This window comes from Oncorhynchus keta, chromosome 17, assembly GCF_023373465.1.
Source record: "Oncorhynchus keta strain PuntledgeMale-10-30-2019 chromosome 17, Oket_V2, whole genome shotgun sequence".
Classification (NCBI taxonomy): Eukaryota; Metazoa; Chordata; class Actinopteri; order Salmoniformes; family Salmonidae; genus Oncorhynchus; species Oncorhynchus keta.
In genome coordinates this window covers 36941591-36957744 of record NC_068437.1, presented here as the reverse complement: position 1 = coordinate 36957744, position 16154 = coordinate 36941591, and positions in this window count along the sequence as shown.

Below are 16154 nucleotides of genomic sequence, written 5' to 3'. Positions count from 1 at the left end.
TCCATGGGATTAGGGAGTCCCTCGTCACTAGTAGGATATATAACACACCGCTGGCGATAGCTCCACACTCTGCTCCAACAGCTCCACTAGTCCACAGACTACCATGCTAGGGCTGATGAAAAGACAAGAACCAAGGGTTCTGATCTCACATGGGAAATTAAGCAGGGCCTGGAGCACACTTAAATGCTCCAACACATACTGTATCAAATTTTAACTTTAGGGGGGGACACAAAAATGGATGCAAGATCAAGATCTGTGGCAATTTCCTTCTACCTATTTTTAACCCAACACTATAAGTAAGGTAAGAGAAAGTTTTCATTGGCATGGCATAAAAACATGCCTTGGCTTTACATGGTTGTTAGACACCTGGAGAAGAGTCTGACTGGCCATAAAACAGACAGTATAGAACAAGTCTCCAAGGTATTTCTCACAGGCAGCCCTAGTCACACCACATACACCACCATGCCACTGCCCCCCAGTGGCCGATGCCGGCATCACCTTCAGACCGCCAGCGTTGTGTTGACACATGAGCACTCGGAGCACTCTCAGGTTCCATCTCATTGACTCCTTAGATTACCACCTGGAGCAGAGCTGAGAGCTAAGACGCCCTCAGGAGAGCTCTGTGTGTGGGTGTCTTGACAGTGTGTAAAGGAACCCATAGTACCCATGCACCCGCCCGGTAATCAATGCCAACAAAACACTGCTTCCTAAAAAACACTCTGGCACAGCAAGTGACCAATTCAACCTGCCATTGATTTCAGAGATATTGGGTAAACAGAAGAGTTGTATTAAGTCTGATGGCTGTGTCAAACACAGGAGACATGACGACAAAGGCAGATCTGAGGGATAGGCTAGCTAGCATAGCTCTACTGATGTTCCTGGAGCAACAGCTCACACATTGATTTACCCGGATGTTTCACCCAAAAGACTCGGCTAGGCCTACATGAACCGGCATCCGTGTCTCACTGGGCCATGCCTCTGTGGGACCTGCCCTGATTTGGGGCCAAGCCCTGGGTACATTCCAGCTGGCATTTACATATCAATGGCTAACTGAACATTAACACCTCAAAAAGAAAGTTTTCAATGATGCAGAGGTTGTTGATTCTTTTCACCAAAGTCTTTAGTGTCACACACCTGATGGAAACACAACACGAGAGCTGACATTAACATAAAACTCTGGCGGCCCCTCTGGTGTGGGGATAAGTCTCAATGGAAAAGCAGCATTACTGACTGGAAGGGAGACTCGCACGGGTAAACCCACAACCATCAGTCTGACCATCCATCCATCCAGACAAACAGACAGACATACGTTTAGGGGGGAGGAATGTGTGTGTGTGTGTGTGTGTGTGTGTGTGTGTGTGTGTGGGGGGGGGTTCCATGAGATGTTCTTTGGATATACAACACACCCATAAGCACAGGACACATTTGGACATAAACACACACCTATCTGTCTTAGGTAGCACTGGTTGTCTTCTCTCTGGTCCTGCTCCACGCTGGCTGGCAGCTGTCCACACCTTCCTAACAGGGACAAGAGCAGACACACACACATCAGTCAGTCATCAGTAACTCACATTAAACACACAACACTCAGTGTGTATTGAGTGTGTTTCACTGCCTCACTGCAATGAACTGTGCGCTCCCTTTGAGAGCTTGTTTTGATACAGTATCTGAGGCGGAGAGAAAGAATGAGAGAGAAAGAACGCAAGAGATAGCAAGAAAGAGAGCTAGAGAAAGAGAGAACGCGAGAGAGAAAGAGAGTGAGAGAGAGGGAGAGAGGAGCAGCTGTGGGCCCCACCAGGCCATCTGGACTGCCCCCAAATACTAGGGCTGACCCCATTTAGTCGACTGGTCGATTGTTTGGTCGATAGGCTGTTGGTCGACCAAGATTTCTTTAGTCAGTGATTAGGAGATTTATTGTTTTACGGTAATGATTAAAGAATTCCACCCTGAAACGTAACTATTAGTGATTATTTGTTTATGCAGCATGTATAATTAATAATTAAAGTACTAAACGTAAGTCCAATAAGGTTCGGTAGAGACGTGTGTGTGTGTGTGTGTGTGTGTGTGTGTGTGTGTGTGTGTGTGTGTGTGTGTGTGTGTGTGTGTGTGTGTGTGTGTGTGTGTGTGTGTGTGTGTGTGTGTGTGTGTGTGTGTGTGTGTGTGTGTGTGTGTGTGTGTGTGTGTGTGTGTGTGTGTGTGTGTGTGTGTGTGTGTGTGTGTGTGTGTGTGTGTGTGTGTGTGTGTGTGTGTGTGTGTGTGTGTGTGTGTGTGTGTGTGTGTGTGTGTGTGTGTGTGTGTGTGTGTGTGTGTGTGTGTGTGTGTGTGTGTGTGTGTGTGTGTGTGTGTGTGTGTGTGTGTGTGTGTGTGTGTGTGTGTGTGTGTGTGTGTGTGTGTGTGTGTGTGTGTGTGTGTGTGTGTGTGTGTGTGTGTGTGTGTGTGTGTGTGTGTGTGTGTGTGTGTGTGTGTGTGTGTGTGTGTGTGTGTGTGTGTGTGTGTGTGTGTGTGTGTGTGTGTGTGTGTGTGTGTGTGTGTGTGTGTGTGTGTGTGTGTGTGTGTGTGTGTGTGTGTGTGTGTGTGTGTGTGTGTGTGTGTGTGTGTGTGTGTGTGTGTGTGTGTGTGTGTGTGTGTGTGTGTGTAAGAAAATACCGAGAATAATTCAACTGTGTATGACCTGACCTGGCTAGAACTCTGAGAAACTTACGATAGGACAGGGAGTCCTTTTCAAGGTTCCTCTAATCTCGGGGGAATGGAACTGCCGGCTTGGTAGTGATAAACAGTGGATACAACTCACCTACTGTTTGTGTGTATGTACAGTGCCTTGCGAAAGTATTCGGCCCCCTTGAACTTTGCAACCTTTTGCCACATTTCAGGCTTCAAACATAAAGATATAAAACTGTATTTTTTGTGAAGAATCAACAACAAGTAAGACACAATCATGAAGTAGAACGACATTTATTGGATATTTCAAACTTTTTTAACAAATCAAAAACTGAAAAATTGGGCGTGCAAAAGTATTCAGCCCCCTTAAGTTAATACTTTGTAGCGCCACCTTTTGCTTACAGCTGTAAGTCGCTTGGGGTATGTCTCTATCAGTTTTGCACATCGAGAGACTGAAATGTTTTCCCATTCCTCCTTGCAAAACAGCTCGATCTCAGTGAGGTTGGATGGAGAGCATTTGTGAACAGCAGTTTTCAGTTCTTTCCACAGATTCTCCATTGGATTCAGGTCTGGACTTTGACTTGGCCATTCTAACACCTGGATATGTTTATTTTTGAACCATTCCATTGTAGATTTTGCTTTATGTTTTGGATCATTGTCTTGTTGGAAGACAAATCTCCGTCCCAGTCTCAGTTATTTTGCAGACTCCATCAGGTTTTCTTCCAGAATGGTCCTGTATTTGGCTCCATCCATCTTCCCATCAATTTTAACCATCTTCCCTGTCCCTGCTGAAGAAAAGCAGGCCCAAACCATGATGCTGCCACCACCATGTTTGACAGTGGGGATGGTGTGTTCAGGGTGATGAGCTGTGTTGCTTTTACGCCAAACATAACGTTTTGCATTGTTGCCAAAAAGTTCAATTTTGGTTTCATCTGACAAGAGCACCTTCTTCCACATTACATTTACATTTAAGTCATTTAGCAGACGCTCTTATCCAGAGCGACTTACAAATTGGTGCATTCACCTTATGACATCCAGATATTTACTTACAAATTGAACATAAATTAAATGGAGTTGACTCTTCACATGGGATGGTTTCACTAAACAACAAAAGAAAGGGAATATTGAATGATCCATCGCATCTCCCAAAAACGTTTTCAACATACATCTGTAAAATGATCGTCTAGACACTAAAGCTTTGGTTGTCTTCCTCTCGGGGCTTCCATGTCTTCTCCCTGGACCTCCTCAATGTTCACCTCTTGAACATCAGACTCTGAGAACTTATCTTGTTGAGGATGGCTCATTGTCAGGCTCAAAAAGACTCAGATTTGCCCAGATGGCCCCCAATGTTTCAACCCTTGTATTGGTCAGCCTGTTATATGATTTGGTGTTTGTGTTCCCAAACAAGGACCAGTTGCACTCTGAGGTGGCTGATGTTGGTGGGATTTGGAGGATGATGGAGGCAACAGGGAAAAGAGCCTCAATTCAACAAAGTCCCGTTCACCAGGTGGCTGATGAGATATGTTGACACGACTGCCATATTGCATCTCCATCCCAAAGCCCTTGCTTAGAAGTGTACTTCGCCAGACTGCCAAGAACCTTGCCCTCATCCAGGCCAAGGTGGCGAGACACGGTAGTGATGACACCACTGCTCTTGTTGATCTCGGCACCACAGGATGCTCTTGCCAGCATACTTGGGGTCCAACATGTACACTGCGGCATGTATGGGCTTCAGGCAGAAGTCTTGACACTTTTTGATGCATTTCAGAACTGCAGTTTCCTCTGCTTGGAGCAACAGTGAAGTGGGCAGGGCAGTACAGATTTCTCCTCTTACATCTGCAAGCAGTCTGAACATCAGACAGAGTGGCATTGTGTCCCTCAATCACTGCAATGGCTATTTCTACAGTTTTCAGGAGTTTCAGACTGCGTACCACTCTCTCCCAAAATACATCCAGGAGGATCCTATTGATGGTGCGGTCCATATCAGCAGACTGTGATATGAGAGACCCCTTCCCCTCCAGGAGACTGTCAAACATGAAGACACCACTCCAACGGGTGTTGCTGGGCAGCTTCAATGTGGTGCTCTTATTCTTCTCACTTTGCTTGGTGAGGTAGATTGCTGCTATAACTTGATGACCCTTCACCTACCTATCCATTTCCTTGGCTCTCTTGTAGAGTGTATCCATTGTTTTCAGTGCCATGATGTCCTTGAGGAGCAGATTCAATGCATGAGCAGCACAGCCAATGGGTGTGATGTGAGGGTAGGACTCCTCCACTTTAGACCAAGCAGCCTTCATGTTCGCAGCATTGTCTGTCACCAGTGCAAATACCTTCTGTGGTCCAAGGTCATTGACGACTGCCTTCAGCTCATCTGCAATGTAAAGACCGGTGTGTCGGTTGTCCCTCGTGTCTTTGCTCTTGTAGAATACTGGTTGAGGGGTGGAGATGTAGTTAATTATTCCTTGCCCACGAATATTCAACCACCCATCAGAGATGTTTGCAGTACAGTCTGCTATCTCTATGACTTGCTTGACCTTCACTTGAACTCTGTATCCAGCAAATGAGTAGATAACGCATGTCTGGTTGGAGGGGTTTATGCTGGGCGAAGAACATTCAGAAATCTCTTCCAATACACATTGCCTGTGAGCATCAGATGTGAGCCAGTTGCATACACAGCTCGAGCAAGACATTCATCAGCATCTCTGACTACGTTCTTCCATTGAGTAAAAAAAAAAAACATCTGATTCCGGGAGGACCATGAGCTGTTGCTATTGATAAGGTGTCTGATTCATAATTTTCACCTTGAATAGAAGTAGAGGGACTTTTGTCAGAGGTTGCTTGTTGTGAGTGCTGTGGAGACTTTATGCGCTTGGCCAGATGATTCTGCATCTTTGTTGCAGTCTTCACATTTGATTTGGCACAGTATTTGCAAATGTACACAGCTTTTCCTTCTACATTAGCTGCAGTGAAATGTCTCCACACATCAGATAGTTCCCGTGGCATTTTCCTATAAAGAGTAGGGGGTTGTTTGGTTTGGTGTGTCTCCCAGGTGGCTTGTGGCAAACTTTAAACAACACTTTTTATGGATATCTTTAAGAAATGGCTTTCTTCTTGCCACTCTTCCATAAAGGCCAGATTTGTGCAATATACAACTGATTGTTCTCCTATGGACAGAGTCTCCCACCTCAGCTGTAGATCTCTGCAGTTCATCCAGAGTGATCATGGGCCTCTTGGCTGCATCTCAGTCTTCTCCTTGTATGAGCTGAAAGTTTAGAGGGACGGCCAGGTCTTGGTAGATTTGCAGTGGTCTGATACTCCTTCCATTTCAATATTATCGCTTGCACAGTGCTCCTTGGGATGTTTAAAGCTTGGGAAATCTTTTTGTATCCAAATCCGGCTTTAAACTTCTTCACAACTGTATCTCGGACCTGCCTGGTGTGTTTCCTTGTTCTTCATGATGCTCTCTGCGCTTTTAACGGACCTCTGAGACTATCACAGTGCAGGTGCATTTATACGGAGACTTGATTACACACAGGTGGATTGTATTTATCATCATTAGTCATTTAGGTCAACATTGGATCATTCAGAGATCCTCACTGAACTTCTGGAGAGAGTTTGCTGCACTGAAAGTAAAGGGGCTGAATAATTTTGCACGCCCAATTTTTCAGTTTTTGATTTGTTAAAAAAGTTTGAAATATCCAATAAATGTCGTTCCACTTCATGATTGTGTCCCACTTGTTGTTGATTCTTCACAAAAAAACACAGTTTTATATCTTTATGTTTGAAGCCTGAAATGTGGTCGCAAAGTTCAAGGGGGCCGAATACTTTCGCAAGGCACTGTATGTGCGTGGGATATCTACTGCTTGTGTGTAGGTATGTGCGTAAGTAGGGAGTGAGTTATAAAATGGATGTCTTTGTATTATGGACTTTAGAACATTCTCGTGAATAAACTGTACAAACCTTTTGCATAAGCTGAGTCTTTGCCTAATTATTATTAAACCCAGGGTCTTACAAACCTCGGGGGCTTGGTCAAAGCTTATTGATTGTTAGTTATTATCATTGGGATTGAAAATTCTCGTGAAAGTCGAGCAGCAGCAAAAAAAGAAAACATTCTTGGTGTACAAGACACCTGTCTGATTCATACTTGTCTGATTCGCGCCTGTCTGAGTGGACTAATTAATTGTGGACGCCGTGAGGATATCACAGTCCATCACTCTAAGGGATGTGCTACTGAAATGCTGCAACACTAATAAAAAATAATATTATTTTATAAAAAATGCGGTATCTCCTACGTTTGATAGCGGTTGCTGTCCACGGTTCTGAAACATCAGTGAGCTGTTTAATTGGTGCCTTTTCCTAGACCATATTACTATGTGCATAATAGCAAAGTTAACCATACTATTTGTGTTGAGTTAGGAGATGAGAAAACAGCCCTTGCCTTAATTGTCTAAGAAAAGAGAGAAACCCCAATTTAATTAGGTCTGTGATCAATAGCCTAACTGTTAAATGTGCCTGGCTTAATAAATCATCCATTTAGTATATCTACAGAAATAAGACAGATCTTGCTTCTGTTGCCTGTTTGTTTAATAGCCTACTGATTCTGTGAGAGCCAAGCCTCATGCAACACAACACTTGCTGCAGAAAATGCTTGATAAAACAATCAAGAAAAGAGTTTGAGAAGGGTCTTGTATCAATTTTCAAAGAAGTATTATTATTTTTGCTTATGTAGGCAACGTTAGCTAGCACTAATCGGTTGTACAGTGGCTTGCGAAAGTATTCACCCCCTTGGCATTTTTCCTATTTTGTTGCCTTACAACCTGGAATTAAAATTGATTTAGGGGGGGGGGGGGTGTAATCATTTGTATCATTTGACACAACATGCCGAGCACTTTGAAGATGCAAAATATTTTCTATTGTGAAACAAACAAGAAATAAGACAAAAAAACGGAAAACTTGAGCATGCATAACTATTCACCCCCCCAAAGTTAATACTTTGTTAGAACCACCTTTTGCAGCAATTACAGCTGCAAGTCTCTTGGGGTATGTCTCTATAAGCTTGGCACATCTAGCCACTGGGATTTTTGCCCATTCTTCAAGGCAAAACTGCTCCAGCTCCTTCAAGTTGGATGGGTTCCGCTGGTGTACAGCAATCTTTAAGTCATACCACAGATTCTCAATTGGATTGAGGTCTGGGCTTTGACTAGGCCATTCCAAGACGTTTAAATGTTTCCCCTTAATTCACTCGAGTGTTGCTTTAGCAGTATGCTTAGGGTAATCTTAGGGTAATTGTCCTGCTGGAAGTTGAACCTCCATCCCAGTTTCAGATCTCTGGAAGACTGAAACAGGTTTCCCTCAAGAATTTCCCTGTATTTAGCGCCATCCATCATTCTTTCAATTCTGACCAGTTTCCCAGTCCCTGCCGATGAAAAACATCCCCACAGCAAGATTCTATCACCACCATGTTTCACTGTGTGGATGCTGTTCTCAGGGTGATGTGAGGTGTTGGGTTTGCGCAAGACATAGCATTTTCCTTGATGGACAAAAATTAAAATTGTAGTTTCATCTGACCAGAGTACCTTCTTCCTTATGTTTGGGGAGTCTCCCACAATACTTTTGGTGAACACCTATTTTTTTCTTTAAGCAATGGCTCTTTCTGGTCACTCTTCTGTAAAGTCCAGCTCTGTGGAGTGTATGGCTTGAGTTTTAGTTTATTTTTACAGGGACAGTGCACATTAATCAAAGTTTCAGTAAAAGTGCAGGTTTAAGCCAGCTGCCTTTTCAACCGCAGTCCCTGTGCAGGTTATTAAAAACAATTACAATATAGACAATAGCAACATAGGACAAGCAAGACATAGCATACAGACAGAGCAACATAGGACAAGCAAGACGTAGCATACAGACAGAGCAACATAGGACAAGCAAGACATAGCATACAGACAGAGCAACATAGGACAAGCAAGACGTAGCATACAAACAGAGCAACATAGGACAAGCAAGACGTATCATACAAACAGAGCAACTAGAACAAGCAAGACGTAGCATACAGACAGAGAAACATAGAACAAGCAAGACGTAGCATAGAAACAGAGCAACATAGAACAAGCAAGACATAGCATACAGACAGAGCAACATAGGACAAGCAAGACGTAGCATACAGACAGAGAAACATAGAACAAGCAAGACGTAGCATACAAACAGAGCAACATAGAACAAGCAAGACATAGCATACAGACAGAGCAACATAGGACAAGCAAGACGTAGCATACAGACAGAGCAACATAGGACAAGCAAGACGTAGCATACAGACAGAGCAACATAGAACAAAAAGCAGCAAGACAAAATTCATAAAAGCAACAAAGTGTTTCCACACCTCACAAGCTACAGACAACAGACAACATGGAAAGCGGCAACACACAGCTAGGGACCATGTTCACAAATCTGATTGACCTTTAGCCATGTCTTCAAGCATTTTGTGAAAGTGTGATATGTGGTGCAGTTTTGTGTGTCTGATGGCAGTGTATTCCAGACATGGGAAGCTCTCACAGAGAAAATTGATTTACTAAAGGTGCTTTTCCTTAAGGGAACTATACAGTCACCTCTCATGGCAGACCTTGTGGATCTGCTGCCATATGTTTGGGTTTTCTGTTTAACAAAAATACTGAGTGGAGGGGGAGCCAGGCCATTAAGGATCTTGAATACAAGACATGTGTCGGTGTATTGCACAAGACTTTCCCAACTCAGGAGCTCATGCTTTCTGAGGATGTAACAGTGATGGTGGCTATTGGGCTTCCTATCAAGCACTTTGAGAGCCTGTTTGTAGACAGACTGAATAGGTCTTAATGTTGTACAGCAAGCTTGGGCCCAACTAGTCAAGCAGTATGTTAAGTGACGGAGTATCATATATTTGAAGTACAGTTTTGCTACGTCTGTAGTCAAACAATTTCGTATAAATTGGAAATTACCTAGGTTGAATTTGGTTATTTGAATTACCTTTTTTCACATGCTTTTTAAAAGAGAGGTTGGAATCAAGTATGTTGCCAAGGTACTTAAAATCAGATAACACCTGGAGCTTCTCCCCTGACACATAGACATCTGGCTCAGTATCTGTTGCCCTCTTTGTGAAGAACATGCAAACAGTTTTTTTCACATTGAGATGCAAACACGAGTCACTTAGCCACTTTGTAACCTGGACCATTACAGTAGTGAGTTCTTGTGCAGCTTGTTGTTTGCTCTTTGCATGCACATATATCACTGTATCATCTGCATACATTTGAACTTCAGACCCAGTACAGACAGAAGGCAGATCATTAATGTACAGGCTGAACAGGAGGGGCCCCAGTATTGACCCTTGGGACACACCCACATCATAGCTAAGAGTGGGCGACAGCTCATTGCTCACTCTGACACACTGAGTTCTGCCTTCATGGTATGATTTCATCCATCTCAAGGCATCAGGGGAAAAGTTGAACTTGGACAATTTGTGATGAGAATCTCATGGTTAACCATATCAAAAGCCTTCCTTGGGTCCAGAAACACAGCACCAACAACGCCCCCTTTGTCCATCTTGGACTTCACATTTTCCAGAAGAAAGCAGTTGGCTGTTTCTGTGGAGTGTTTCGCTCTGAAGCCAAACTGCATGGAGTGTAATGTGAAGGGGCTGTTGTTGAGGTGGGCAATCAGTTGTTCTGCTACACACTCTTCAACAACCTTTGACACCACAGGTAGTGTACTAATGGGCCTGTAGTTACTCACGTCAGCAGGGTCGCCTGATTACAACCTGCCCGCTTGACCCTATCCCCTTCTCTCTTCTCCAGACCATTTCCGGAGACCTTCTCCCTTACCTCACCTCGCTCATCAACTCATCCCTGACCGCTGGCTACGTCCCTTCCGTCTTAAAGAGAGCGAGAGTTGCACCCCTTCTGAAAAAACCTACACTCGATCCCTCCGATGTCAACAACTACAGACCAGTATCCCTTCTTTCTTTTCTCTCCAAAACTCTTGAACGTGCCGTCCTTGGCCAGCTCTCCCGCTATCTCTCTCAGAATGACCTTCTTGATCCAAATCAGTCAGGTTTCAAGACTAGTCATTCAACTGAGACTGCTCTTCTCTGTATCACGGAGGCGCTCCGCACTGCTAAAGCTAACATTTACATTTACATTTAAGTTATTTAGCAGACGCTCTTATCCAGAGCGACTTACAAATTGGATACTGTGAACCATCAGATCCTCCTCTCCACCCTCTCCGAGTTGGGCATCTCCGGCGCGGCCCACGCTTGGATTGCGTCCTACCTGACAGGTCGCTCCTACCAGGTGGCGTGGCGAGAATCTGTCTCCTCACCACGCGCTCTCACCACTGGTGTCCCCCAGGGCTCTGTTCTAGGCCCTCTCCTATTCTCGCTATACACCAAGTCACTTGGCTCTGTCATAACCTCACATGGTCTCTCCTATCATTGCTATGCAGACGACACACAATTAATCTTCTCCTTTACCCCTTCTGATGACCAGGTGGCGAATCGCATCTCTGCATGTCTGGCAGACATATCAGTGTGGATGACGGATCACCACCTCAAGCTGAACCTCGGCAAGACGGAGCTGCTCTTCCTCCCGGGAAGGACTGCCCGTTCCATGATCTCGCCATCACGGTTGACAACTCCATTGTGTCCTCCTCCCAGAGCGCTAAGAACCTTGGCGTGATCCTGGACAACACCCTGTCGTTCTCAACTAACATCAAGGCGGTGGCCCGTTCCTGTAGGTTCATGCTCTACAACATCCGCAGAGTACGACCCTGTCTCACACAGGAAGCGGCGCAGGTCCTAATCCAGGCACTTGTCATCTCCCGTCTGGATTACTGCAACTCGCTGTTGGCTGGGCTCCCTGCCTGTGCCATTAAACCCCTACAACTCATCCAGAACGCCGCAGCCCGTCTGGTGTTCAACCTTCCCAAGTTCTCTCACGTCACCCCGCTCCTCCGCTCTCTCCACTGGCTTCCAGTTGAAGCTCGCATCCGCTACAAGACCATGGTGCTTGCCTACGGAGCTGTGAGGGGAACGGCACCTCAGTACCTCCAGGCTCTGATCAGGCCCTACACCCAAACAAGGGCACTGCGTTCATCCACCTCTGGCCTGCTCGCCTCCCTACCACTGAGGAAGTACAGTTCCCGCTCAGCCCAGTCAAAACTGTTCGCTGCTCTGGCCCCCAATGGTGGAACAAAGTCCCTCACGACGCCAGGACAGCGGAGTCAATCACCACCTTCCGGAGACACCTGAAACCCCACCTCTTTAAGGAATACCTAGGATAGGATAAAGTAATCCTTCTCACCCCCCTTAAAAGATTTAGATGCACTATTGTAAAGTGGCTGTTCCACTGGATGTCATAAGGTGAATGCACCAATTTGTAAGTCGCTCTGGATAAGAGCGTCTGCTAAATGACTTAAATGTAAATGTAAATGTTATGGCCGACTTCCATACCCTTGGAAACACCCCGAGACCAATAGATGTGTTGTTGACCTTAGTAATGGGGCCAATGAGTGACTCTTTGTAATTTTTAAGAAAGGTATAGTCCAGCCCAAACACATCTTTGGCTTTAGAGTTCTTTAGTGAGCTATCACCTTGTTCACCTTTGACTCAGAAACCTCCTTTATGATGAAGACAGGTTGAGCATCATTTACTAGCACTGAGTCCAAGAAACCAGTGGAGGGGTTCTGTGTCAGTACCCTGACAGAGTCTATAAAGTAGGAATTGAAGGCTATTGCTATTTCGACTGCATCCCGTGTTAGATTGTTATTCACCATGATTTCTAGTCTTTTTGCAATGTTACTATGGTCTTTCCCTGTTAACTTTTTTTAGATTCACCCAGATCAGTTTAGAATTTCCCTTTGCTTCACCAATTATGTTAATAAAAAAGTTTGCCTTGGCCTGTCTGATTTCTTTCATCACCTTATTTCTCAACATGGTAAACCTATGTCTGTCATGATCTAATTTGGATCTTAGGGCTATTTTTAAGATTTCCAGATTTTTTTCAATTTCCAGATTTCTCCATTTAGCCAAGGAAGAATGTTCTTTTGGCCAGGTTTGGATTTGATTTTCTTTAGGAAACCATTTATTGTAGTCTGGATTGTGGATAGAAAAACTTGACTATCAGCTTCCACGTCTGTATAGGACAAGAGATCATTCCAGTTAATTCCCTTAATTCCGTTTTCAAAATAGCTTAATTCACTCTTAGGTATTCATAGTTTTATCTGGCTTTCTAACAGTAGAGAGGTTAAACCTGCTCTTAGACAGCTTTCTGGCTATAAGTGTCAGATTATGATCAGATAGCCCAGTAACCATATTGAATGATTTAGTCACTCTCTCTGGTTTATTACTGAACACCAAATCAATCTGTTTTAGAGCAACAAGTCACCCTGGTTGGCCCTTTAACTAGCTGTGTAAGGTCAAAGATATTAGTGATCCGTTTGAGGGTTTTCCTACAAAACTTGTCTTCATAATTAATGTTAAAATCTCCCATTAAGATGACCTCTTTCCCAAAGTCACATTCCCTAAGCATGTTATTAAACTGATCAAAAAACACACTTTTGGTGGAAGGTGGTCTATACATTCCAATAAGGGTCAAATACATTTGGGGAGACAGTGTAACATTCAGGCCAATACATTCTAGTTCATTATCACATGACCACTCAATTTGTTTACATCAGATATGTTCTTTAATGTAAATCATCACACCCTCCTCTTCCTTCAATCCTGTCTCTCCTGAAAACATTGTAGCCAATCACAATCAAAGCAGCATATGGAGAGTTTTTATGGAGCCGTGTCTCTGAGAGGCAGAGGAAGTCAAGGTTGGAGTCGGTGAGTAGATGTTGAATTTGATCACTTTTTGGAATGACACTACGAATGTTCAAGTGCCCCCCTAGTAGTCCCTTGGGCTTAGCTCGTGGGTCCCAGATGACTCGAAAGTGATTGACACATTGAAAAAAAGTTACATTTTATGTGTTTTCTGATGGCTGGGTTTAGGCAGTTTTGATTAGGGGCAGTTCGGTAGCGCAATTAGCAATCCCTCCCGCCTGCACTGGATGCGGAGAACTAATGAAGCAGCTTGCGTACCAGAAGCAGAGTCAGGGATCGCATATAGCGACTTGAGTATTTTTGAAGAGTCAAAATATATCCTGGAGCCGGGTGAGTCGAGAGAAACCATGGGACCATAGCACTCACCCACTTCCACAGCGGCGACGATCAGTGGACGAGGCCATCCACCGCTTTCCACTCCGGTGCGTATCGCTGGCTCGGTGATGTTGGGCCCAGGATTGAGTTGCACATCCCCGGAGAGCAGGAGGGTAGTGAACAGGTAGTTTAACACGTTCCGATAAATGTTGGACTTGTTTGTTACACCTAAGCGGTTCATTGGAATAGGGAGTGAGATGGACTTCGCCATTATTCAGAACATTATGGTACGCTGTGTACTGTCCGCTCCCGTGGAACGGTGAACCAATGTGTTTGGTGTTGATATTCTCCGGCAGTATATTTGTCATATCCCAGCAAGGACGCACTCAGTAGAGCAGCTAGATAACTGACAATCATGGTAGAGTACTGGAGATAAAGCGCAATTATGTGTTTTAACTCTTTTCATGAGTTACTTAGCTGGGGTCGGCGTACACCTGATGGTTTAGATAAAATTCCAGCATTCGAATGAGAAACAGCACCTGCCGCACCACCCTGTCTTGCAGATCCTTCAGGGTTATCTTTGGTCTCTTTCTTGCCTCTATTATTAATGCCCTCTTTGCCTGGTCCGTGAGTTTTGGTGGGTGGGCCTCTCTTGGCAGGTTTATTGTGATGCCATATTCTTAAAAATGTTTAATAATGGATTTAATGGTGCTCCATGGGATGTTCAAAGTTTTTGATATTTTTTTATTAACCAACCCTTATCTGTACTTCTCCACAACTTTGTCCCTGACCTGTTTGGAGAGCTCATTGGTCTTCATAGTGCCGCTTGCTTGGTGGTACCCCTTCATTAGTGGTGTTGCAGACTCTGGGGCCTTTCAGAACAGGTGTAGATATACTCAGATCATGTGACACTTAAGATTACACACAGGTGGACTTTTTTTAACTAATTATGTGACTTCTGAAGGTAATTGGTTGCATCAGGTGTTATTTAGGGGCTTCATAGCAAAGGGGGTGAATACATATGCACGCACCACAATTCTTTGAAACAAGTTATTTTTTTCCATTTCACTTCATCAATTTGGACTATTTTGTGTATGTCCATTACATTAAATTACAGGTTGTAATGCAACAAAATAGGAAAAACGCCAAGGTGGATGAATACTTTTGCAAGGCACTGAACCTGCGCAAAACACTGGGATTTTTCATCCAATAGCTTGTTCTCCATCTTCTTTTTAAATAGTGAGCCAACATGTTTTCAACACTTATTTCCATGAATGATCAAACTTTTTTTTCACAAGCTCTCTTCTTTCTCTGCAACAGACATTTAGTGAGCAATATGTTTGGAATATCAAATTGCAATAAAATCGCAGTATAGAATCTCAATACATATAGAACCGTGAGAATGGTGAGAATCACAACACGTTGTACAAGTACTTAAGTATTGTGATAATATCGTATCGTGAGGTCCCTCGCAAAAATCGCACCAAGATTGTGCAAGACAGTAGAGTCCTAAACTGAAAAAAACACCCCAAGTACAAAACAATATTAACCACCAGCCTACAGAATTGGGTGACATTTCTGTCACTGCCAGTGTAAATTCCTACTTAGTCAGCAGGCAGGGAGTGACCATCTTTTCATTGATTCACTAACTGACTTCACAATCATCCAATACCCAGTAGAGCAGTAAAAAGACACATGATATCAGATGCCATCTCTTTAAAGCTGGCCATAAACAACAGATTTACAAAATAAAAGAGAGACACTGTATATACAAAGGTATATGTGGACACCACTTCAAATGAGTGGATTCAGCTATTTGAGCCACAACTGTTGCTGATAGGTGCATAAAATCAAGCACACAGCCATGCAATCTCCATAGAAAAACATTGGCATGAGAATGGCTTTACTGAAGGGCTCATTGACTTTGAAAGTGGCATTGTCATAAGATGCCACATTCCCAACAAGTTAGTTTGTCAAATTTCTCCCCTGCTAGAGCTGCCCCGGTCAACTATAATTTATGTTATTGTGAAGTGGAAAAGTGTTCATCTGGAGCTTCATGAAATGGGTTTCCATGGCTGAGCAGCCTCCATATGAAATGCCAAGTGTCAGCTGGAGTGGTGTAAAGCTCGCCGCCATTGGACTCTGGAGCAGTGGAAACACGTTTTCTGGAGTGATGAATCATGCTTCAACGTTTGGCAGTCTGACCGATGAACCTGGGTTTGGCGGATGCCAGGTGAACGCTACCTGCCTGAATGCATAGTGCCAACTGTAAAGGTGGAATAATGGTCTGGGGCTGTTTTTCATGGTTCTGGCTATGACCCCTTAGTTCCAGTGAAGGGAA